Consider the following 23,601-nt stretch of genomic DNA (forward strand, 5'->3'; position numbering starts at 1 on the left):
GGAAAGCCATCCTCTGTGGAGCTGTAGAACTGACAAGTTTGATGAAAGGTAATGTGCATAACCTATTGTTTTGTCAAAACTTAATTGCTTCATACTTTTCTGCACTATTGACCACATCTTAAAAAATGACTCCCTGTGGCTGGCCTACAGGGATCACCCTCAGAGATTCCAGTAGTTATATCCTCTGTGTCTGAGCTCCAGTATTATCTCCTTCGGGCTTTTCTTAATCGGTTTGACAAGGGCAGTTCAGATTGATCAATCTCAGTCCAGCAATTTCATTTGCAATAGTATTTCCATGTTTTTTAGTGGGCTGTCTTCTCCAGCGATGTATTAAAAGACTGCTACTTTTTTTTTTTTTGGCGTTCCTCTGTGGTAAATATTCAGACAGTTTTAACTACTGCCGAGTTTTCCTTTTTGAAGAACATATACTGTGAACTGTTGGTGTTCCACTGAGCTGGTCAACCATTAAATTTTTAGGCCCCAATTCAGCAAAACACTTACGCACGTGTTTTTGTCCAATACTTAGTAGTAAGGCGTTGTACAAAGTCTTTAAGTTATCAGTGGTAGAGGTTCAATTAAATGAGCTACTCTACTTTACTCCCAGAGCAAGCCAAGGGCTTCTCCTAATGTGGAAAGTCTATCACTGGTTGACACGGACTCTGTGTTAACACAATGCAAATAATACATAAATATCTGGGGCAATTCCATTTACTAATTACCTCTTCCAGAATAACTTGACACACTTCAGATATAAGAAGTAAGAGGAGGGAATGAAACCATTTTGGAGAATGTTTACACTGGGCAATTTGGGTTTAGAACATTTCCAGATGCCAGCATATTGCTGCATGAGAACAGTTACTTTTAATAAGACCTACTTTATTCGTGGGTGCGTGTGTGTGTGTGTGTGTATACAAGCTCCAGAAGAAGAGCTGAAAAATACAGATGTGGTCATAAAAGCTGTGTTTTTTTTATCTGGTTTAGGATTTTATACTGCTGCCCATCTCTGTAGTATCCTAGCACCTTCCATGTAAGATTGATAACAATAGCAAAGTTCTTAGTGGATTTCATGGAGTCTGTCATAAATATAAAGGGAAGGATAACAACCTTCCTGTATACAGCACTATAAAATCCCTTCTGGCCAGAGGCACAGAATCCTTTTACCTGTGAAGGGTTAAGAAGCTCAGGTAAACTGGCTGGCACCTGACCAAAAGGACCAATAAGGGGACGAGATACTTTCAAATCTGGGGGGAGGGAAAGGCTTTTGTTTTTCTGTTCTGGGTCTGTCTGTTCTGTGTGCTTGCCGGAGACAGATCAAAAGAAGCAGGCAGTCCAACCCCATTAGAATTAATAAGTACTAGCAAGGGAATGCCTTAACTTATCTTTGTTTTGTCCTGTGTTTTTCTCTGTGCTGAGAGGGAAGGTGTATTCTTGGTTTGCTTTTCTGTAACTTAAAGTTGCCCAGAGGGAAATCCTCTGAGTTTTTGAATCTGAGTACCCTGTAAAGTATTTTCCATCCTGATTTTACAGAGATGATTTTTACCTTTCCTTCTTTTTAATAAAATACATCTTCTAAGAACCTGAATGATTTTTCCAAGACCCAGGGGTTTGGGTCTTTGATCATTTTGTAACCAATTGTTTAGGATATTATTCTCAAGCCTCCCCAGGAAAGGGGGTGGAAGGGCTTGGGGGGATTTTTGGGGGAAGAGGAACTCCAAGTGGTCCTTTCCCCTGTTTCTTTGTCTAAATCACTTGGTGGTGGCAGCGTACTGTTCAAGGACAAGGTGAAATTTGTGCCTTGGGAAAGTTTTTAACCTAAGCTGGTAAAAATAAGCTTGGGGGGTCTTGCATGCGGGTCCCCACATCTGTACCCCAGAATTCAGAGTGGGGAGGGAACCCTGACAGAATCTCTGGCTGTTCTCCCTTTTTGAGATCAAAACTCTGCTTGGAGTAATATTTTGAGGGAGGGGAGAATTGGTTGGGGTTTAATTGTAGAAGGGGCTTTCAGTGTTGTGAGTGTCCTCCCTGAGGTGGAAATTCATCTTATCCCTGTTCACTAATTGGGACCATTGGAATATTAATAAGTCTGGAATATTGTTGCCTTTCCCTGAAGTAGCCACTCTTCCACATCAACAGCTTTTGGGAATATAAACAATGCAGCATCTCTTGAATTGAATACAGGTGCCTCAGTTCAGCAATGTACTTATACATGGGTAGCTTTAAGCACGTGAGTAGTCCCACGGAAGTCATGTGCTTGAGTATTTGGCTCAGTTGGGGCCATACTTAAATAGTGCTTTTGTTTCCACTTCCTGAGGGTGATGGGACTTCCTGCTGTAAGCAATGGAGCCATGTTTATTACAAATTTCAGGCCACACATAATGTAGTTGAGGGATAGTTAAGAAAAAAAAGTCATAATTATCTCATATGAGTTTTGCTTTCTGGATCTATTTTATGTGTTGTCTTGGATTCCCTGATGTTCTGTGGTGTATGTGGGATTGTGACCGGGTGCTGCTTGGAAAGCCCTTATTCAGCTCCTGCCACCCCAGCCCCCAGTCAGGGGGAATGGATTGGGGCTGGGTAAATAGCCAGCGCTTGCCTGTGTACCTGCCAGCCTCATTAGCAGGAGCTAGAAGGCTGGGAGAAATTGGAAGAAGAGGGGGTGGAGACCAGGAGGGGAAGGTCAGGCTCGGCTCAGAGGGAGGAAGGAGCCTACTAGTCTGTTGCTGGTCAGGCCTTTGTGAGGCCAAGCTGTGTAAATAACCTGTAAATACTGGGAAATTGGTGGTGGGAGACAGACACAAAGTAAAGAGCTTGGAGCATCCTGGAGTCTTTAAGGAGCGGGGCCAAGGGGCCGAATCCAACGGGGCAGGGCTTGCAATCCATTACAAGGATTTATGAAAAATTAATTAGGTCAAGAGTGCCTGCTGGTGCCAATGTCATGAAGGAAGTGTCTTGAACAATCAAATAACAGTGCTGTGAATAATAAGCACTTTGCTAAGGATTGGCTTTTTGGTGATGTTTAAAAAATAACCTAATCACATCTGCTCTTTCTGTAAGAAACCTATAGTTGATTAGTCTGGATTCATCTTGGAGAGAGAGAGAGGGAGGAGATATATATGGAAGAGTCTGGTCTCAAAATTGCTTATTACAATTTTTTTTTCCTGACAAACTTCCTCTCTCCCCTATGGTCTAGCTCAGGGGTGGGCAAACTTTTTGGGCCGAGGGCCATATATGGGTATGGAAATTGTATGGCGGGCCATAAATGCTCACAAAATTGGGATTGGGATGCAGAAGGGGGTAAGGGCTCTGACTGGGGGATGCAGGCTCTGGGGTGGGGCCAGAAATGAGGAGTTCAGAGTGCGTGAGGGGTTCCAGGCTGGGGCAGAGGGTTGAGGAGCAGGGGTGGTTGAGGGGTGAGGCCTCTGGCTGGGAGTGTGGGCTCCGGGATGGGGCTGGGTATGACGGGTTTGGGGTGCAGGAGGGTGCTATGGGCTGGGATTGAGGGGTTCGGAGGGCAGGAGGGGGATCAGGGCTGGGGCAGGGGGCTGGGGCGCAGGAAGGTCTCAGGGTGCAAGCTCTGGGCAGCACTTACCTCAAGCAGCTCCTGGAAGCAGTGGCATGTCCCCCCTACGGCTTCTCCATGGAGGCACGGCCAGGCAGCTCTGTGTGCTGCCCCGTCCGCAGGCGCTGCCCCTGCAGCTCCCATTGGCCACAGTTCCTGGCCAATGGGAGCTGCCGGGGCGCCACTTGAGGCGGGGGCAGCACACAGAGCCCCCGGCTATGCCTAAACATACGAGCTGGAGGGGGGATATGCTGCTGCTTCTGGGAGCCATGTGGAGCTGCGGTGCACAGAGTGGCCCCTGACCCCACTCCCCGGCTGGAGCGTGGCAAGCCCCACACCCCGCTCCCCAGCAGGAGCTCGAGAGCTGGATTAAATCGGGTGGCAGGCTGCAGTTTGCCCACCCCGGTCTATCTGAAGCCCCATGTGAGACAAGGCAACATTTTGGGAAGGCCCATTCTTTTCAAGGTAGGAAAACGTGAGGCTGGCTATGAATCAAGATACAGAAGTTCAGATAGTCTTTGGCATTCTGGGGAGTACTGGCAATCCAGTCAATAAAACTCATACAATAAAAATACAGTGATCATTAGAGATGGGGTGATGAGGCTGAGCACAGATCTGAATAAGGCTGGATCAGATTTAGATTGGACTATTTTGAAATCCCGCTATCTGTTTTCATGAAATATTGACTTAGTGATGGTTGGCCCTTATGTCAAATGGGGCTACAAAACAATCATTTATTCTGAATGATAGAGGGATGTTATATATATCCCTCTATCATTTTACACACACACACCCCTGAGAGGCAGTGATTTTTTTATTTTCATTGGGCTGAGGTTTCCTTTTCTTTTAAGCCAATATACCTGTGTGAAGCCCAGCTGTACTCCTCGTGTGCATTGCATACCAGACAATGACGGAGAGCAGTATTTTAAAATCATGAGTCTGGTCTGATGGTCAGGAGAGGTAGGCAGGGAGGAATGAAAACTGGTCATTTAAATCCCAACCACTTTTACTGGAATATGGGGACAAGTGTTTTTTTTGTTTTTGTTTGTTTTTAAACAGGACCAGCTCTTTGGTGCTTTGAAAGCATTGAAATGTAAGCATAATACAAAACATTTGAAAACTACTGGTGTCCTAGAGCCTGATCTAAAGCCTATTGAAGTCAACAACAGTTTTTCCATTAATTTCAGTGGGATTTGAATCAAGCCCGTAGTCTTCACTATAATTAAACAATGAATGATATGTATAATTCCAAGAGACCATAGAAGAGTATCTGAAGTGTGTCAAGTTATTCTGGAAGAGGTAATTAGTAAATGGAATTGCCCCAGATATTTATGTATTATTTGCATTGTGTTAACACAGAGTCCGTGTCAACCAGTGATAGACTTTCCACATTAGGAGAAGCCCTTGACTTGTTCTGGGGGTAAGGAAGAGTAGCTCATTTAATTGAACCTCTACCATTGATAGCTTTGTCTTTGTACAAATCATTTAAACTTAGCTCAAAAATGGAAATAAATTCCAGAAAGATGCATGTTTCTTCTTAATATGTTTCACTGGACTACCTATTTGTGTTACAAATTCTTAGTATTTAGTAGACATCAACTAATGATATAATGAAATACTGTTTTTTGCTATTTTGATAAATATGTTCTTAGGAAAATGATTTTTATAATTTATTGTCTACAATATAAATATGCATAAAAGAAAAACACATTCATTAAAGTCCCTGAATACAGATATATTTCATTTAAAATGAACTTCATCTGGATCAAACTGGGAGAGTATCTAAGCTCACATTCCAAGAACACTGAGAATTCATTTATTTGTCCTGTAGTTCCCCAGTAATACTGTGGCAGTACAAAAATGGTACATAAAGTAAAATCCTGATGATGTATTGAATGGCATACTTTGAGTATACAGTTACACTATCTTTATTTTAAATATTTCATGTTCATGAATATAAAATCCGTTATAAATATAAGCACTGTCATATAAATGTTGTTATAGCTGACATTGTACAATGAAATATTTCATAAGTACAGTAACATACTATAAATATACAGTGCTACATAAAATATAGTGATGGTTACATGGTAATAGTCCCTCCTTATACTTTCAGTTTTTCCTGTTTAACTTCAAATGAACAGTTCTGCTTTTTCGCTTGGCCTGATCACTTACAGAGGAACTCGATGAAGGCTTGTGGAGAGTGTTTATGTAAGCTCAGAGGGAGACCGGAGCTGTTCTTGAGCAATTAATGTTCCAAAAAAGGCTTTAAAGGAATTGCCTGAAATCATCTAGAGTACCAAGTCTGGGTGCCTAGGAACCAAGTATACTCAAAATAAGCTAGTGGTGTGGTGTTGACTCACCAAGTTGTCAAATTTTGCTAAAATGAAGTGGTAGTGAATTCAAAAACTTTATTGGAAGCTATCAGCAAGGGGTAAATAGCTGACTGAATCTGAATTGCTCATTATGGTAATAGGTTTGGTTTGTTGCACTGGAAGAAATGGCCTCTTTTGACAGACAACTCTTACCTGGCTGCTTTAGAGCACAACACTGACGTATGTGTTAAATAGTCTTCTATTGCCCTTTTTATGGCCATGGTCTCCCAGAACTTCCAAGTCACAAAATGGAGAAATGTTGTACTAATCCGATTTTCTGTTCAGTAAGGGATGCCTTCCTCTAGTCTATGATTTCAGTTTTCCATTGTTAATGGTTTTACAGGCAAGCAGGCTGCCAGCAGACACCTTTTGTTCAAGCCAATTAAATTTCTCTTTGTTTTCTTTTCACTTTAAAGGAGGGTTAAAAGCTAGATTGTCAAATACTACACCTGAATATTACGTATAGCTTTCAGACTTGATGTTCATTAGGAATCTACAGATTTAGAAACTGAAAACTAAGGGTAGTCTGTATATTTTATAAACTTGTTCTGAAATGTTTGTCAAAGATGGATAACTATTTATAGTTACAATTACATTTAAATTATAGTTAAATTAAACAATTAACTAGTTACCCTTATTTCACAAATGTTTGTTCTAAAATGTGTTGCCGGGTTAATAACAGATCAGCATGAATATAAACCTATAAAAATTAGTTGGCTAATAACAGTAGCCATTAAGTTTGTCCATTAAAGTGTATCAGTTATATTCAGATTATTCAGACTCTCTTTGCATTATACAGTTTTGATCAAATATAAGCAGTTAATCATTTTAGGTTAGATAGGTTAATATTTCTTGGATTATTATTAATATTAAGCATTAGAAAATCTTCTTCACTAATTCAAATAGGAAATTGCAGTTTTATTTGTTCCTAACATTATAGTGTCATCATATTTTTGCTGTAAATGTAATTACTTGTAAATTCACTTCCATTGTATACATTTCCCATTTGTCTGCAAATAATTGTACTACAATCTTGAACAAAGTGTTTACATTATTAAAAAGCATCTGTTAGAATTAAGATGATCTTAATTGAAAAATGCAATCATGCCATAAAAGGAGCAACATTTTCTTTTTGTGGTTTAAAAAACCAAACACACCGGAATTGTGTCTCTTTCCTGGAAACTAGTTTGTTTTTTTTTTCTCCCCGCAGGACACCCAGGATTCAGTGGCCTTTGATTGTAGGAATAAAACCAAATCCATTCAGGAAAGCCCTCATTTCCCTCTCAATCTTTTACTGCTCGGTTGTTCCTGGACATCTTTGGTGTGATTTGGCTTCTATTTTCCTCTCTGTCAACCACAAAGATAATGTGTTACTCAGTTTGCATGCATCCGATGAAGTGAGCTGTAGCTTATGAAAGCTTATGCTCAAATAAATTTTAGTCTCTAAGGTGCCACAAGTACTCCTTTTCTTTTTTCAGTTTTCATGGCATCTTATAACTTGGAGCTGTACTGTAATAAGTTATTAAAACCAAATATATTGAGCTTAAAATGCATTCAAATGAAATAGTTTGCTGCGAGGGAGGGATGTAACCATAATGGGTAGAATAAGAACCTTTGGACTCTGAGACTTTTCCCAAAAGTAAAATAAAACAAAACTGCGTTTCTTTGAACTTCAGAAAAGTGTACTTAGCTTTTCTCATTAATTTGGCATTTTTACATGTTTTTATTCGTCTGCCTTCCAGCAAGAAACAGAAGCACCAAAATCCCTTTAAAATTTGGTTTTAATGGTATTTCTGACCTTTCCAGGAAATATAGAGGATCCTGTTCAAGTTAGATTTCCGTTAGTGGTTTTCAGACCCAAGAAATGTGGCTAAGATTCCAATGAAGCAAGCAAATGTTGTGGTTCTTATCCTGGGTTCATATCCCAGGTGAGCTCTCAACTTTTTACACACACTGACTTCTCTGCAGGAAATCCTGTTCCCTCCTCTGTAGCCAAGCAGGCCCCCTTGAGGTATTGCCATTTTCCTATGCAGGGGATGGATGGGGGGAGCTGTGCAGAATGTTAACACCCCTGAGCCATTAGAGGTTGGTGCATAGCAGACAGAAGATCAGTTGCTATGAAAGCTTCCCTGTATGGCAAGGAAAGCTTATAATTGTCCCATTCAGGTTACTCTAGTTATTGGGCAGAAGAAGCGTCCGCAGAGTGGTTCTGTAGCTAAGGTTGCCAACTTTCTAATTGCACTAAACCGAACACACTTGCCCCGCCCCATCCTGCCCCTTCTCTGAGGCCCCACCCCCCACTCACTATGCCCTCCCCCTCTGTTGTTCACTCTCCCCCACCCTCACTCACTTTCACTGGGCTGGGGCAGGGAGTTGGGGTGAGGGCTGTGAGGTGGGGCCAGAAATGAGGGGTTCAAGATGCAGGAGGGGGCTCTGGGCTGGGGCAGAGGGTTGGAGGAGTTTGATGCAGGAGGGGGTGGGGGATCCAGCTGGGGGGTGTAGACTCTGGGGTGGGGCTGGGGATGAGGAGTTTGGGGTACAGGAGGGGGCTCTGGACTGGGGCCAAAGGGTTTGGAGTGCGGGAGCAGGCTCAGGGCTGGGGTAGGGGGTTGAGGTGTGGGAAGGAGTGCATGCTCTGGCTTGTGATGTGGGCTCTGGGGTGGGGCCGGGGATGAGAGGTTTGGGGTGCAGGAGGCGGCTGGGGTCAAGGGGTTTGGAGTGCAGGTGGAGGTTTGGGGTCTGGGAGGGAGTCTTGGTGCGGGAGGGGGTTAGGACCTGGGGCAGGAAGTTCAGGGTGCGGGCTCTGGCGAAGCAGCGCTTACCTCAGGTGACTCCCGGTCGGTGGTACAGTGGGGCTAAGGCAGGCTCCCTGCCTGCCCTGGTTCAGTGCTGTTCCTGGAAGTGGCCACCATGTCCGGCCACACGTGCTGCCTGTGCTCCACCCCTAGTGCTCCCATTGGCTGCAGTTCTGGCCAATGGGAGCTGCGGAGCCAGCACTGGGGGCGGGGCAGCACCTGGAGCTTCCCTGATTGACCCTGTGCCTAGAGGCCGGACATGCCATCCACTTCCAGGAAACCATGGGGAGTCATAGCAGGCAGCGAGCCTGCCTTAGCCCTGCTGTGCTGCTGATGGGAGTTTAAACAGCCCAGTCAACGGTGCTGACCGGAGCCGCCAGGGTTCCTTTTTGACCAGGCGTTCCAGTCAATAACTGGATGCCTGGCAACCCTATCTGCAGCTGATCTGGGGCCTGGCAGACAGGAGTCTTTTTTTCCCCTTACCTACCATGCATCTTCCCAGCACCTGGGCCCATTAACTAGGCTGGGTATTGGGCTTGGTTGGTGGGTATAATAGGCCAGGGGAGGCTAAGCCTCCTCTGGAGCAGCCGCTGTCGACCCCATCACTGGATGCTTGGGCTGTAGTGGCCCACCTTTTCCCATCCCTGCTCCGCTGCTTCCCTGAGGCCTCCGCCATCTGCTGTTGCCTGGCTCCAGCTCCAGCTCTCTTCCACTCCACCCCCATCTCCCGATGTCCCCACCACCGCTCGCTGCATCCCTCCTTTTCCCCCCGCTCTGATCAGTACCCCCTGCTACCGCTCATCGCGTGCATCCCTCCTCTCTTCCTCCCCCTCTGCCACTCACTGCATCCCTCCATCTGGCCCATAGCCCTTTGGAGTGTTCCCAAGTAAGCAGCGGGCTGGCGGTAATTAGGGTACCTGGGGGCAGCGAATACTCCCCCCAATTTTTTTTACTTGTTCAAGTTCCGCAATGGGTGAGGGGAGCACTCAGCTTGAGGGAGTGGTGGAGAGAACGAGTGGTGGAGAGAACGAGTGGCAGGAGCCTCAGAGGAAGGGGGGTGACGGGTGTGGAGGATAGGAGGGATGCGGTGAGCAGCAGCAGCCAGGCCCAGCAGGGGCAGGAGTAGCAGAGTGGGACACGCAGCGAGTGGTGGCAGGGGACCTAGTTGTGGGGAAGAGAGGAGGGATGCATGCGGCAAGCAGTGGCGAGGAGGCCAAGTGGGGGAGAAGGCAGGGCCTGGGGCGGAGCGGGGTGGAGTGTGGGCAGGGCCGAAGGCAGAAGAGGCAGGAAGGGGGCTGGCTTTCCCCTGTGGAACCTTCACCCACCGCCCTTGGTATTGGGATCTAGATTTCAGCCAAAGTGCAGGCAGAAGAGAGCAATGGGGTTACTTAGCATATTTAAAACAAAACTAGTCTCACTTTATTCTGAAGAAGAGTACTGCTTGATGCTCTATTGCTGGTTTTCTCATTCGGCACAGAAAGCAAATCCTTAGCTGACCAGTGGACACACCTGGCTATGGAGTCCTGCTGCATCTCTCATAGTTGTTTGGTAGCTTCACTGTACCTTACACTTAAAGACACTGTCTGTTAAATGGGGATAATGCTACTTACTTTCTTTTGTAAAATGCGTTGAGATCTAGGGATGAAAAGTCATACAGGAGAGCTGATTACTATTATCACCTCCTTTGAAATCGGTTTCACTTTCCAAGTAAAATACACCTTTCTCCTCTATAACACTAAGAAGTGCTGCTCTACCATGTTTCAAACATAGGTGGAGGATACCTGAGGTAAAATGGTGGATGACTCAAGCCAAAGAGGAGCATCAAAGTGTCCACAAATGGTCTTAAAAATTTCTGGTGTCACTAATCCCTTATTAGGTATAATGAGGCCCCACTTAATTTTTGAGCTGCCTTCATTAGCCCGTGCTGCATGTAACTTGGAGAGGCAGATGTTAAGTGTCTTTGTTAACATAGCAGGAGAGGTTGTTAAAGGTTAATCCCTGCAGCATGACATTTTTTATGTAGCTATAAATTTATTTGTGTACCTTAAAAATACAAATGGTTTAAAGTTCAGCACTTGCAGTCTGGAGCTAATCTCAATGCACAATTGTGGCAGATTTCCAGGTAGTGACTGTGCAGGCTAAAGACTTGGTTTCTTTGTCACGTAGGAACTGAACCCACCCTACTCCACATACTTAGAGCCAGATTACTACTGATTTGGTAGCAGTTATAGTCAAGTACCAGTTGCAAGAAAATGCCTAGCTACTTCCAAGTATGCCTTTCAGGGATGGGAACTTGTAAGGAAATAAAGCCATCTCTGTCCTTGAGACCCATGAAGGCTACCTGATGGGAAAGAGTGTGGGGTATATATTCCCTCAGAAATATACATGGCTAGAAGGCTGAAGTGGTATAGCTTGTTGGACTTGTAATGTTTTGTTTTCTATGAACTTCAACTCTGCTTCTTCCAAGATTTGCTGGACTGGGCTGCTCCAGCAACACTAGACGTTAAGCTTTTCTGCTGCTCTCTCATGAGTGGAAAGATATTTGATAAAATACATGGAGCAACTAGATTTTGCCCTAGAGGAAGCAGGGAGGTGGAAAAACAACTTTTTGCGGCAAAGGTTTAAACCCAGAATCCAAGTGAGATGAAAAAATACGGTGAAATCTCACAAGGGATCTGTTTTGCCTTTTACCCACCCTCTCACACCCCACTCCCGTCCTCTGTAAAATAGGAGTAAAATAATTTTCATGTCTGAATTACTTGCTCCTCCGTCTCTTGATCATCTGAATTTGAGAAGTCTACCTTCCAGTGGCCCTCCAAGATCAAACATTTCTAGGTAGAGTGTTTTGCAATGCCATCCTATTTAGTTATAGTTTGAACTGGATTTAGTTTTCTTGTGTCAACCATACAGTGGAAACTGGTCACGTTGCAGAGAAAACTGTGATTTACATACAGGCCTAGTTAACACAGAGCTTTTTCTTGATAGATGCATGAATCTTGATGGTTCTCACAACCTCCCTTCCCATGCTTTCAAATATTTCTGGGGAAAGAATCACTCCTGTTTCCCTGACTTGCGGATATCACATTGGGAGCTCTCCCCTTCTCCAGGAGAGGAGCTGGAGCTTACTGAAGAAGATGAGAGTCTGAAGCTGTGTGTGTGTGTGACAGGGGGGAGAGGATCAGTCTACCATGTATGAGGGAGAGTAAGCCTTAATACCCCTCATCTTCTGGTATGTAATTGGGGTTGAAATGCAAGAGGTACCAACCTGCAAGAGTCCAGATCCACTTTGTGGTAAGGAGAGTCATGTGACATGCCAGACTCCTCGCCAAGTGGCTCTATTAACCAAATAGTAATGGGGTGGGTAAACGAGGCAGGGGGACCAAGGATCCTTTCCCTTTTGGATTGGAGTGTGCGGTGAAAGGGTCTGTGGAAGAATTACTAATCAGCAAAGACTTTGCAGCTTGTTGAATCCCAAGTGCTAAAGAGAAATCACTTGTTATTGTGGAGGTGTTGAGGAGATTCCAGTGTGTTGCTCTGACTCTGTGTCCTTCTGTCCTTTTTTTTTGGCAGCATGATACTCTGCAGGCAGGAGCAGTTGTGGCAAAGCTCCCATTCTATGCTTCCTGAGAGGAATTCTTCACAGATGGAGCACTGCTTGGTCTTTGGTTTGTTCTGCTTGGCCTGCTTCTGCACAATGGGAGAAGGAAATATAATTAGCAAGTAGCTGGTCCCATTCACAGAATGGAGCCCCAGAAAATGTTTGCTTCCTGAGGGAGAATGAGGAAATGGGAGGCTTTGTTTTTCTGCCCCAAACTGAGCTATGAAAGCTAGGAAGTGATTGAGAAAGGAGGAAGCACTGAACTGCTGCTCTGTTTTTTGCCTCCGGAAGCAGAGGATCTGGTTCCAGGGCAGAAGGGGCTTGGCGAAGCCCCAGAGCCCTACTGATAAGTCTGAGCTGAACTCTAGTATTTGCAAGAAGAGGTGTAGTCCAACTGTCTGAGCTTGGGGGAGAGGTCAGGATCCAGAGAGCAGCTGAGAGGGGCTCTGAGGTTGGCCATACTGGAGGAAGGGGCAAAGAGAAAAGCAAGCAAGGCAAAAAAATAAAACCAACTTCTTTAAAAAGAAGGTATACAGAGAATATGGACTGCAGTCCACAAACAGAAGAGCTTAAGCAAGATTGTGCAGAAAGGAAGGTGGGCTATATCCACAGGAGCTGTGGGTGTGTGAGAAATAGAGAGGGCACACTAGACTACTTTTAAGGCATAGAAACAGGATCATTTGTTATATCAAGAAGAACCGTAATACCCTACCTATGGCCTTCATAGACATATATATCAGAATCATCCATTCCTCAGATACCATGAAGAAGGTCTCCACAGCTTCCTGGTGGGGCAATGAGCTATTAGGGAGGATATCTGTACTGTGTCAGAATGAGCCATAGAGAGCAGGCTGAATATGAGGCAGAATCCTCTCAGGAGCCACGGGGGGTTAAGTAGTCACTGCCTTGCAGTTTATTGTTAGGCCTCCTTGGCTGTTTTAATATAGCTAATATTAATGAAGTGAAGAAGGGAGTTGTTCTGGACGGCACTGAAAGTACACAGAAATAGGGCTGAACGTCTTGGTCACTGAAAAGGTACTTTCCTCCGCTGCAACCACACATGCCTTTTTTGTGCTCCCTGCTTCTGCCAGCACCACACAAATGGACAGCTGCCTGCCACCCCAGAAGTGGGTGCAAAGAATCTCCTTTGTATGGGCTGGGAACGTGCTATATACATGCAGTGTTGAATCTTGGTCACATTATCATTGATTTCTAGAGCATATGTGTATACTCTGAGCCAAACCTGTAGTCCTTCCGCAGGCAAAACTCCCAATGACTTCAGTGGGAGTTTTGCCTAAATAAAGACTGAAGGATTTGGATCACCAAACTTAGAACACAGAGTTTTCTATAACCTTGGACTGGACTGCACTGAAGACGGTGGGTGTTGGAAACAAAGAGGAAATACACTTTTGTACAATAATTTCAGCTTTGTTAGTACTGAAGTTAAAAGCATTCCTTCTGAGAAAACCCTGGCTTCTGAACTGTGCCAGCATCTGGGAGTGGGGATGTTGAGAATTACGTTTAGATTTCCTTGTTCTTTACTGCCAAGTACAAGGAGATACTCTTTAATGAATTATAAGAAGTATTAGCTTGGTCAGTGTTTTGTCATGTGGTTACAGAATAGATGTTCTGTGAAAAATAACAGGGTACTTTCAAAGAGCTTGTTTTTTCTTGTTTTAAGTTTAAAACAGAGACTTATTTGTGCAAATAATCTTCATATGCAAAAACCTTGAACAAGGTCCAGGAAATCATGATTTATTTACCCAATATAATAAATAAACCAAAGGTCCATCTTACAACCATTTGCTGCTTACCATTTGTTTAAGGCTTGTCGTCTTCCAGAATACACACTGAGGGACCAGTTCTCTTTTACCACCTGGTATTTATACAATGGTGTAAAATGCTACCTAGTCACAATTATAGTGTTTCACACCCACTTTCCACTTGTGTAAATGAATATAAAATATGCAAGGTAATGGAGAATCAGGCTCCTTCAGTAGTTATAGCAGGTATGGTAACTTTCTAAGCAACTAAAGTAATGTTGGGGGTAACTAGTCCAAAGATGGACGAGAAATAGGGCACAGATTTTATCATGTGGGATCAGTTCCTCTTGCGGCATATTGGTTGAGGCTGGGTGTCATAAATGTGTCTTGCTGAATTGTGGGAGTAGGCCAAGTCAGTGGCTGGTAAGAATTGGGGATAAGTGTTGGTTTTACTTTATCAGGAGCAATTTATCTGCTTTCTTATTAGGTGGTTAGATTAGGTACCACAGCTGCTGTAATCTATGGGATTCTGCCTAGTCTTGGAGAGCATAAAAGAATGTGAGAATGGAATGGGGAAAAGTTGGTGAGACCTCATGCTGAACCCTGGCATCCTGAATCACTGCCTCAGGATAGAAATTCTGTGGTATGTCCTGTGGCCAAAGATAGGGAGAAGGGAAATCAGCCTGGGAGGTCTGGAGCCACACAGGACTTTGGGGAGGGAGTAGAAAAGCTGGATCTAAATCAGAATATTTTATTCAGGCCTTCACATTTCGTAGTCCCTTTCTAACTGTATAGGTCAGCCCAAACTCTGTTACTGTTGCAAACAGACTTTGAAGATTTTGTGTCAGAACTTCAAAGTGCTGCTAATTTTGCTATAGGGTAGAAAATGGAATATTTAGATTCTTTCTCAATTCTAGCATCAGGTTTCAGCAATTCTCTCAGTATGCCTGCCATAATTTGACTTTTTTTGGTTACCCTGAGTATGCTTTGTATTCAGAATAATACAAATCAGCCTGTTGGAAGCAATGCTTTTTAATCCTTAGTAACCTGCTAATGTCCTGGTTTACTTGAATTGTATCTTTTGCACAGTGATGCACAACAGACTGTAGTACACTCATTTTTATTTTTTTACATCTTTGTGTTGGATGTTGGTTGCAGTTTGTGGGTAATTGTGGAAAAACTGTATATTTAACAGATAACATACAATTGTAAAAGGCCAAATTCTGAATCTTTAGTCAGAGTTTTCTGGCCCTGTGAACAAGAAATCTGTGCTAATGTCAGGAAACTTCTTGGGTTTCCTACTCATCCCTGTCCAGTGAAATGAAGGAGAGGGGAATTCCCCTTTATTGCAGAGTAGATTGTGTGTAGGACCTGACCATCACAAGTACAGCGGGAGTGCAGAGTGAGGGAACCATGCCTCAGCTGGGCTCCATGACAGGATGGCTCTTCCAGCAGAGGTGGTGGTCTGCAAACCCTGCCTGCACTTGACTCAGCAGCTCTCTTCCATGCTACTTTCAGAAGATTGAGTCTGGTTTGATAGTGTGGGTTCCTGGCAGCACAATGCTGACAGCATAGTGTGCTGTACCTGCACCCATTTCGGACCCCCATTATAATTGCTCCAACACAAGGGGGCAATAGACAGAATCTTACAGAGCTCTCTGGTCCCTTCTGTGACACTGCCAGGTAGATTTTTTTCATGGGAGGGAGAGGAGGATTGTAACTGTTATTACAGCTAAAAGAAAAACCACAACTAATGAAGGGATATGGAGAGATTTTTCTTTTTGAAGGGAAAGTTTCTTTTAATTGACATTTTCCCCTTAAAGCTATGTCTTAAACATCTTTAGGCTCCATCTCACTGGGTATTGGACTGCCACACAATAGCAACCAAACTGAAAAACATTAACTTTAATCAAAAACAACCAACCAGCCCAAATATACATCCAGGGAGAACGCTGGAAGCTGGCCTAGGAAGAAACCCAATCAGCCTATTGTCAAAGCAAGCCATTCCACCAAGAAAAGGGAATCAATTCCATCCTATAAAGAGGATATGAGGAGATAGCAGATGTGAGAAACTATGGATGGAGCCCACCAAATGGTAACGTATAGGTTAAGCAAAATAAATGGGGGCTTGCAGTGTGTGCCCCTAAAACTAGGCAGCAAATGAACTTTTGGCAGACTTTCTCCATCGGTGGATCCTTGGCCATGACAATCATGTCTCCTGCCCAATCCTAACTGAATGGAGGCACTTGAAAGCAGTAGTAGTGGTTAAATCCCAACTTTAGAAATAAACAGAAGGAAAATAAGTGGTACATTGTTTGTATCAACATAAGATTCTAGTAATTAATAAAATTGTGTTTGTTCTAGTGTCAAAGTGATAATATAGTTATGGTCAGGATGGGCACTTTAATTCTAAAGCCCTATTTTATTATTTTGATTTTTAATTTATTTCACTCTAGTCTGAAGGCACAATACCTTACATGGATCCAAAATGGAAAAATATAAATGGTTGAAAAAGCGAAACCATCAGGCAAAAGCTAAATAAAGACACTTCTTTTAAAGCTGCTTTATTTTTGGGCAGATTTCTTATGCCAAATGGATTGAGATTTCTTATTTAAAGCATAACACTATAATTTCAGCTAACAGTGTGTAAGTACAATCTGTTTCTGATTAACAATTCCAACCTGATTGATATTGTTTAGCAATGACAGAAGGACCTTGTACTGTCAGTGACTTGTTTTTGTTTGTTTTATATCCACTAGATAACCCGTTAATAATTAGTTATTTGTAACTTTACTGAAGCTAGGAAAAGCCATGGGGTCATTGAAAGAAGAATTTCTGGCTTGAGCTGTACTGAACTTCTCTGAGGTTTCTTTTAGGAAAAAGGTGTGAAGAAATCTTGTCTAGCCATATAGGTATTTCTGACAATGCCAAGGCGTTCTTTTATGAATGGACTGGCTTGCTAAACATAGCCAACAGCTAGTGTTGTGATACAGAGCTGATAATATAAATAAGGTCCAGTTATAATTCTCTCACACAAATAGGCTTCAGTGTGTCTCATTTTTCAGCCGGTGACACTTTGGTGATGATGACTGATGAGACTGCATGAGGACATTTAGCCCCAGCCCTGCCCTCCCCTTGCCCCCACTGGAATGTTTTGACAGTGTTAGAGTATTTAAATCAACTGGACATTTACAGCAGGCATTCACTCTCCTCTGGAGTAGAGTTCCCATCTGTATCATTTCAGAGGTCAAGCTTAAGCCCTGTACAAATTCAATACCCTATGGAAACCAACATAAAATTTCCAACAAGCTGGAGAAGCTTTCCATGCTGCCTCATGAATAGCTGTGGACGGATGTCCTTCATGTGAACTATTTGCCCTGTTTGTTCGTTTTATTCCTTTCTTTCACTGGGGGTCAGATTGAAAGACTTGCAGATGACAAAGGCAATTTCTTCTACAAACACTTGAACACTAATGCAGACACCCTTTCCTTTGTCACATTTAAGCTACTGAGGCCCCTTGTCTCATTTCCTTTTTCTCTTAGAGTTTCAGCAAATGTTAAGCTTGAGACCACAATAAATACAATCTGAACTAGAAGGTTAAGCACTTTAATTGCTGTAAAGGATTTAACTGCCAGACCGGGCTATTAAGCGCTAAGCCAATATCAGCCATTTAGTTGTTAGAGATACGGAAAGTTGAACGTTGGCATATTAAGTCCGTTTTAACAGGGCCTCTGCAGCCAGCCCACCCAACAACTTTATAGTGACACAATCTAACTTTTTACTTGAAAAAAAAGTAATGAAAGGATAATGTAAAAGATGAGTGAATTATACCACAATTTATAAAAACTGCACGTGGAGTCCATGCATTTTTAATTGTATTTAAAGATGGATGGCCAGACTCTCAGCTGATGTAAATGGGGCTGTGCCAATTTAGATCAGTTGAGGATATGGCCTGGAGTTTTTTTAATTTTATAGCCACATTTCTGAGCCTTCTGTGTGTCATATTGCTGAAAAGCCACTCATTGATAGTAGAGGGGGAACATAATGTCAAGGGCATGTAAACCATTAGCATTTAGTTTTAATAATGGTTAAATAATAGTAGAGATTTCAACAAATCAACAGGTTTTATTTTTTAAAGAATAGGCAGTCAGGTTCTGCTTCTTAAAGCAAAACCAAGAAGTGCTTTAGTTATGCGCAGTACTACGATTGTGTTAGCATCCCAAAATGGCATTGTATTTTCAGCAGGACAGCTGCCAACCACAGTTGACTTGGAATTAAAAACGTTTTAGTCTGAAAAGTGTATTTTCCTCTTTTTGTTTGTATTTCTTATTGTTGGAAATTCCAGAAAAATAAGCTAAATGAAGCTGGGGTGGATTTCTTGTGTTCCTTTCCTTGTTTGTCAGTTGCCACAATTCCTTATAAACTTGCAAAAATTGTGTGTTTGGAAAGAGAATTTGCTAACAACTGCAGTAGTGTTGTTAATTTGGCATATAGATGAGCACTTCCACCTGAGCTGTTCAATAGTCTTTAGGGATGGGTGGGCCTCAGTCAGCTCCACATTTTCTAACTAGTGGAGGACAATTTCCAGACAGGTGGGGGACAGTCTGACACTTTTCCCAAATAGAAATATATGATTGAGAATATAAGGTTCTACTGCTTAACAGGCAGCTCAGACTTTCAGAATATGTCACTGGAAGAGTCTTACTTCTGAGTGGTGCCCATCTCTTGAGCTACTCCAGTTTGCCACTTCCTTCATGTCATTCTTTAACTGTGTTTTTGATTTACATGAAAGTCAATGAGAGACAAGGTGGATGGGGTAAAATCTTTTATTGGATCAACTTCTATTCGTGAAAGAAACAAGCTTTCAAGCTTAAACAGAGCTTTTCTTCAGGTCTGGGTTCTGTGAAAGAAGAGCTGTATGTAAGCTCGAAAGCTTGTCTTTTTCACTAACAGATGTTGGTCCAATAAAAGATATTACCTCACCCAAATTATCTCCCTAATATCCTGTGACTGACACAGCAACAACTGCACTGCATGAAACTCCATGTTCTTTCTCATTCTCCAACTCCCTCTTCTGGACACTGGCAATTCCATCCATTTGACAATTCAGTTATTTTACCTTTCTTTTCTATTATTACTGTTTTATAAGATTTGTGAAAAATGATGTCATTATTTAACACATCGTTCATTGTAAAAATTCAACCTTCCACCAAGAATATTAGCTCCTTGTGTTGTTTTTGGCTTCTCTTGCCATGAATGGGTCTCTGTTTCATTTCCAGAAACAGAATAATTTTACACTGGAAGATGGCTAAAACACTTGAAGAAAGGAAAATTGAAACCATGAAATATTGTATACAAGTGTAATAAAGAATAAACATACCTGCAGCAATTAGACTTTTCCACTGAGGGAACAACATCAAATCAGAAAGGAGACAGTTCATAGAACAGTGGAAAAAAAAAATCCAAGTGATAGTAATTCAGTGCTTAATACTTTGTTGATGTGGACACAGCAGCAAAATGAGGACAGACACAAGCATGGATTTAAGTGGCCTGCTGCAACTATTATTTAACTTACCCCCACTATGCTGTGCTAATCTGCCTATCACACATACACTCCTATACTAGGCATTTAATTGGCTCCAGTGTGGAGGCTACAAGGCTTCTTATCACATAACCAATAACTAGAGCCAGAGTTACAGGGCTCCTTACCAGATATGCCCCCAGCATCCTTCTCCCTGTGAGGGGGACAGAGACTGTAGCAAGGTGGGGACCTCAGCCTCTGAGGGCCACAAGATCTGACCTTGGCTCGCAAAGGCCACATGGTCTCACCCTATCCCATGAGTGTCTAAGGCCCCACACCAACATACCAAGTCTTTTACCTCTGGGAACTGTTCATTTTATTCTCTTAACTGTACTGAAAACTGGCCTCAAGTTGCAACAAACAACTCCCCAAAGTATCTCAGCTAGGCACAAAGCATGTTCCTACTGAATCCACTGTGGCTTGAAGGTGCTGTGAGGAAGGAAAAAACTCCATGGTCCTCTGCCAATTGGCCCATGGGGGAAAAAATTCCTTTCTGACCTTCTAAAAAGGCAGTCGGCTAGACCCGCAGCATCCATCAGGCCAGGTTCCCGTTCCTGGTTCTGGTGGGTAGGGTGGGCTTCTGGTATGGAGCCAAAAGAGGCTCCAAGTGGCCCCTGTGCTGAGTTAAATCCTGGGAGCTGGGGAATGCTGATCAGTCAGTACCCCTTTGTCCCACCTGGCCAATGGGTGCCAGAAACTCCCAGGGGTAGGAGCTATCTGTTGTCCCTGGTGAGTGTCTCCCTCCCTTGCTACCAGGACTTTCCCCCTTTCACCACTGGTTCCATCAATTCCCCCACCCATTGATGCTGGTGGGTGGCATTTCTGCAAATTTGTAGTTAAAAGCAATAGTAATACATAAATGTACTTTGTAGGAGCAGATCCCCAGCTGTTGTAAAGAGCTGAATGATGGTCCTGTGGCTAAGGGAATGAACTGGAACTTGGAAGAACTGGATTCAATTCCCAACTCTGTCACAGACTCCCTGTGTGATTTTGGACATATCCCTCTGTGCCATATTCCCCCATCTGTAAAATGGGGATAACATATCCTTTCTTAGTCTGTCTTTCTTTTCTATTTAAACTATAAGATCTGCAGTTAAGAGACTTTTTCTTGCTAAGTATTTGTACAGCACCCATCCCACTGGGGCCTCCAGGCACTATATAATACAAATAGTAAATCAGTGACACTCTGTTGACTTCAGGGGAACAACATCAGTTTACAGTAGGTGGGGATCTGGCCTGTAGTGATTGTGTGCTTGGTAATTTCTTCAGCGTAGACCATGCTGATCTAATTTGGACTTATTTTCCTACTGATTAATGTTTTAATAGTTTTACCTTAGAACTATCTTACCTCTGCCAACACTGAAATTTTTGCATTTGCTGCTGATTTTACAACTGGGTCCATTGCCACTAAAACCACAATGAAGTATTATTATGCAACATGATGTAATTCTCCTTCTATCTTTCTGTATTTTCTTGGCTACAGTAAACCACAGCAGGGACAGTGTACCATCTGGTTTTTAGTGCCTCTCTGGAGTTTCATTTAAACTGAACTGTCAGGAAGATTTTTCTTCTACTTTGTTAATAAGAGATGGAAATATTAATAATAGGATGGAAATTATACAGACAGTACTGAATGTGTTTCACATGTTCAGAAGGAACAAATTCTATATGGTACAAGGATAGCACAATGTAACAGGATGGCTTGCCTGAGGGGCTGAAGATCACCAGGCTAAGTCAACCCTGATTACAGAATAACCCCCACCTGAGAGGAATCAGATGATTCCAGTATAAAAAGCAGGAAATTGCAATAAAGGGGGAAGCTCAGGAGACAGTAGTTATGTCTGTGTAGACTCTGCAGGGCGTATGTAGTAAGAAGGCTTTTACAGGGCCCTGATTCAGCAGGGGGCACTAACTGAGAAGACCTGGGGAGAAGGGCAGACTCCAGGCAGGAGGTACTGAGAAGTAGAAAGTCAGTCCTTCCAGGAGAAGGCACTGCATCCTTCAGAATCTGGGATGAAGTGTGAGTAAGTTTGCATTCTATTTGGAAGACTTTATTATTTTGGACGATCAGGAGAGAGATATGTGAATGAGGGGTGACGCCTGGAGTACCAGTACCGGGGGGGATTGTTTGAACTACTTTTCAACTGAATGAGTTCTTAGGAGGTCTACAAGAGGGGTCTAATGGGCAGAGTGCCTGCAAAGCAACCTCTGGCCACAAGGGGGTGCTTGGTAAACGGGCACTCTACTACACACAGGCGCATATAGATTCTTGTGTATTAAATTATCTGTTGTACATGATGCCTCAAATGAGGTAGATAACCAAAATTATTATTCAAATAATATGTGCCACAGCACAGCTTGTGACCATTTAAATAGCTTGCAATGGTTTTCCTATTGTGTATGTTAACATAGGGATTTTCTACACAGTGAGAAGGAGCTTCCTAGCTCTTTTATTGACTAGTCAGTTGTTGGTCTCCTTATTTTTCACTTTCAGAACGTTTGTCCACAAAGTGGTCATTAACAAGAAATGCATCCAGGCACCAATCCTGCAAGTCATTCTCCACAGGTGGATCCTGGTTGTGCAGGCACAGGTATCTGCCATATGGGGCAGCTTCCAGGATTGGAGCTCTACACTCCATGGAATCATCTTACTGTGTAAGTCAAGGATTTCAGCTCAGGTGCATGCATGGGCGTTCATTGACTAAAGCAGACCTGTGCACTGAACAATCACCTTTTGCTTTGCAAGTATTTATTTAGTTATGAGTGAGTGAAAACTGATACATGAATGAATTTGCAAATTTGATCCTGGCTATTAATTCGATATGCTAGCAAATACAGCTGCCAAACTTCCACACTCTGGATAATATTATGAATTTGCACGAGGTGGAAATTCACGTTTTTATACTCCCTCCCCTTTCTTACATAAAGAAGCTAATGGTATATTCGTTGAATGATTAGTTCCATACTTGCTATGGATATATTTTTGGCTGTTTTCTTATATCTTTTGGCTATTTCTCTAAATGGAAAAAACTAACCATGCCAGAAAAAATTATTGCCACACTGCTACCTGCTGTTGCGGTTACTTGTTTTCTACTACTCCGTGCTAGGGAAAATAGCAGTTTAAGCCTTCCTCCTCTACTTCCCCCGAGTGATATTGGATTCACTAGAGGACTGAAATGAGGAAATGATTCAGGATTTTTTCCAGTCAATTTATATGCACTAGCATGAGTGAATGCTGCAATTACAATCCTATTTTACAAGAATTATTTAAGAAGTGTTTATGAAGAGTCAGTATGAGATACCCAACCAGAAGCCACATGGTAAGACATTAGTTGTACAGGAAGAATGATGTAATCATGTGACTAGGATGACATCAGCAGAAGGATTAATTAATATATGTTTGCATGTTGGATTCTGATTTGTACAGGTGACTAGAACTCTTGTTTCATCTATTCAATCTTAGTATTGATTGATTGATTCATTCATTGATTTGTATTACGGTAGTGCCTAGGAGCCTCATTCATAGACAAGGGCTCCATTGTGCTAAGCTAAAACAGAACAAAAAGACCCTGCCTAGAGAGCATACGATCTGTTGAAGTCAATGAGGCTCCGCGAGTGTGACTGAGAGCAGAATTTGGTCCATAAAATATGTGCACCAAAGTTTTTGTTAGAGCTTTTTGAGTTGTTTGTTAAGAGTAATATTCATTATTTATTTAGCTCTTTATTGAAACCTGTGCCGGTAATGTATGCCCAGTATCTCTGTTTGATCCCAGATATGAATTTCGCAGTGGCATTGGGGTTGAGGGGGAATGCTTAGTACTCCTGGAGGGTATTTTGTTAAAAAGTGCTTAGAAATTGCTACTTTGTAAATTTTTGTGGCGTTTTTTTTAACCTTCCCTATATTCTGTTGTTTATCCAAGACAGCTTTTG

General features: G+C 42.8%; 1 protein-coding gene across 2 annotated transcripts in view; it reads left to right on the forward strand.

Moving 5' to 3' along the window:
- The window catches only part of THSD4 (thrombospondin type 1 domain containing 4), a 612,634-nt gene that overhangs the window by 394,563 nt on the left and 194,470 nt on the right, over positions 1–23,601 (forward strand). The window lies entirely within an intron of this gene.

The sequence above is a fragment of the Caretta caretta genome, chromosome 10 (assembly GCF_965140235.1).
Source record: "Caretta caretta isolate rCarCar2 chromosome 10, rCarCar1.hap1, whole genome shotgun sequence".
Taxonomy (NCBI): domain Eukaryota; kingdom Metazoa; phylum Chordata; order Testudines; family Cheloniidae; genus Caretta; species Caretta caretta.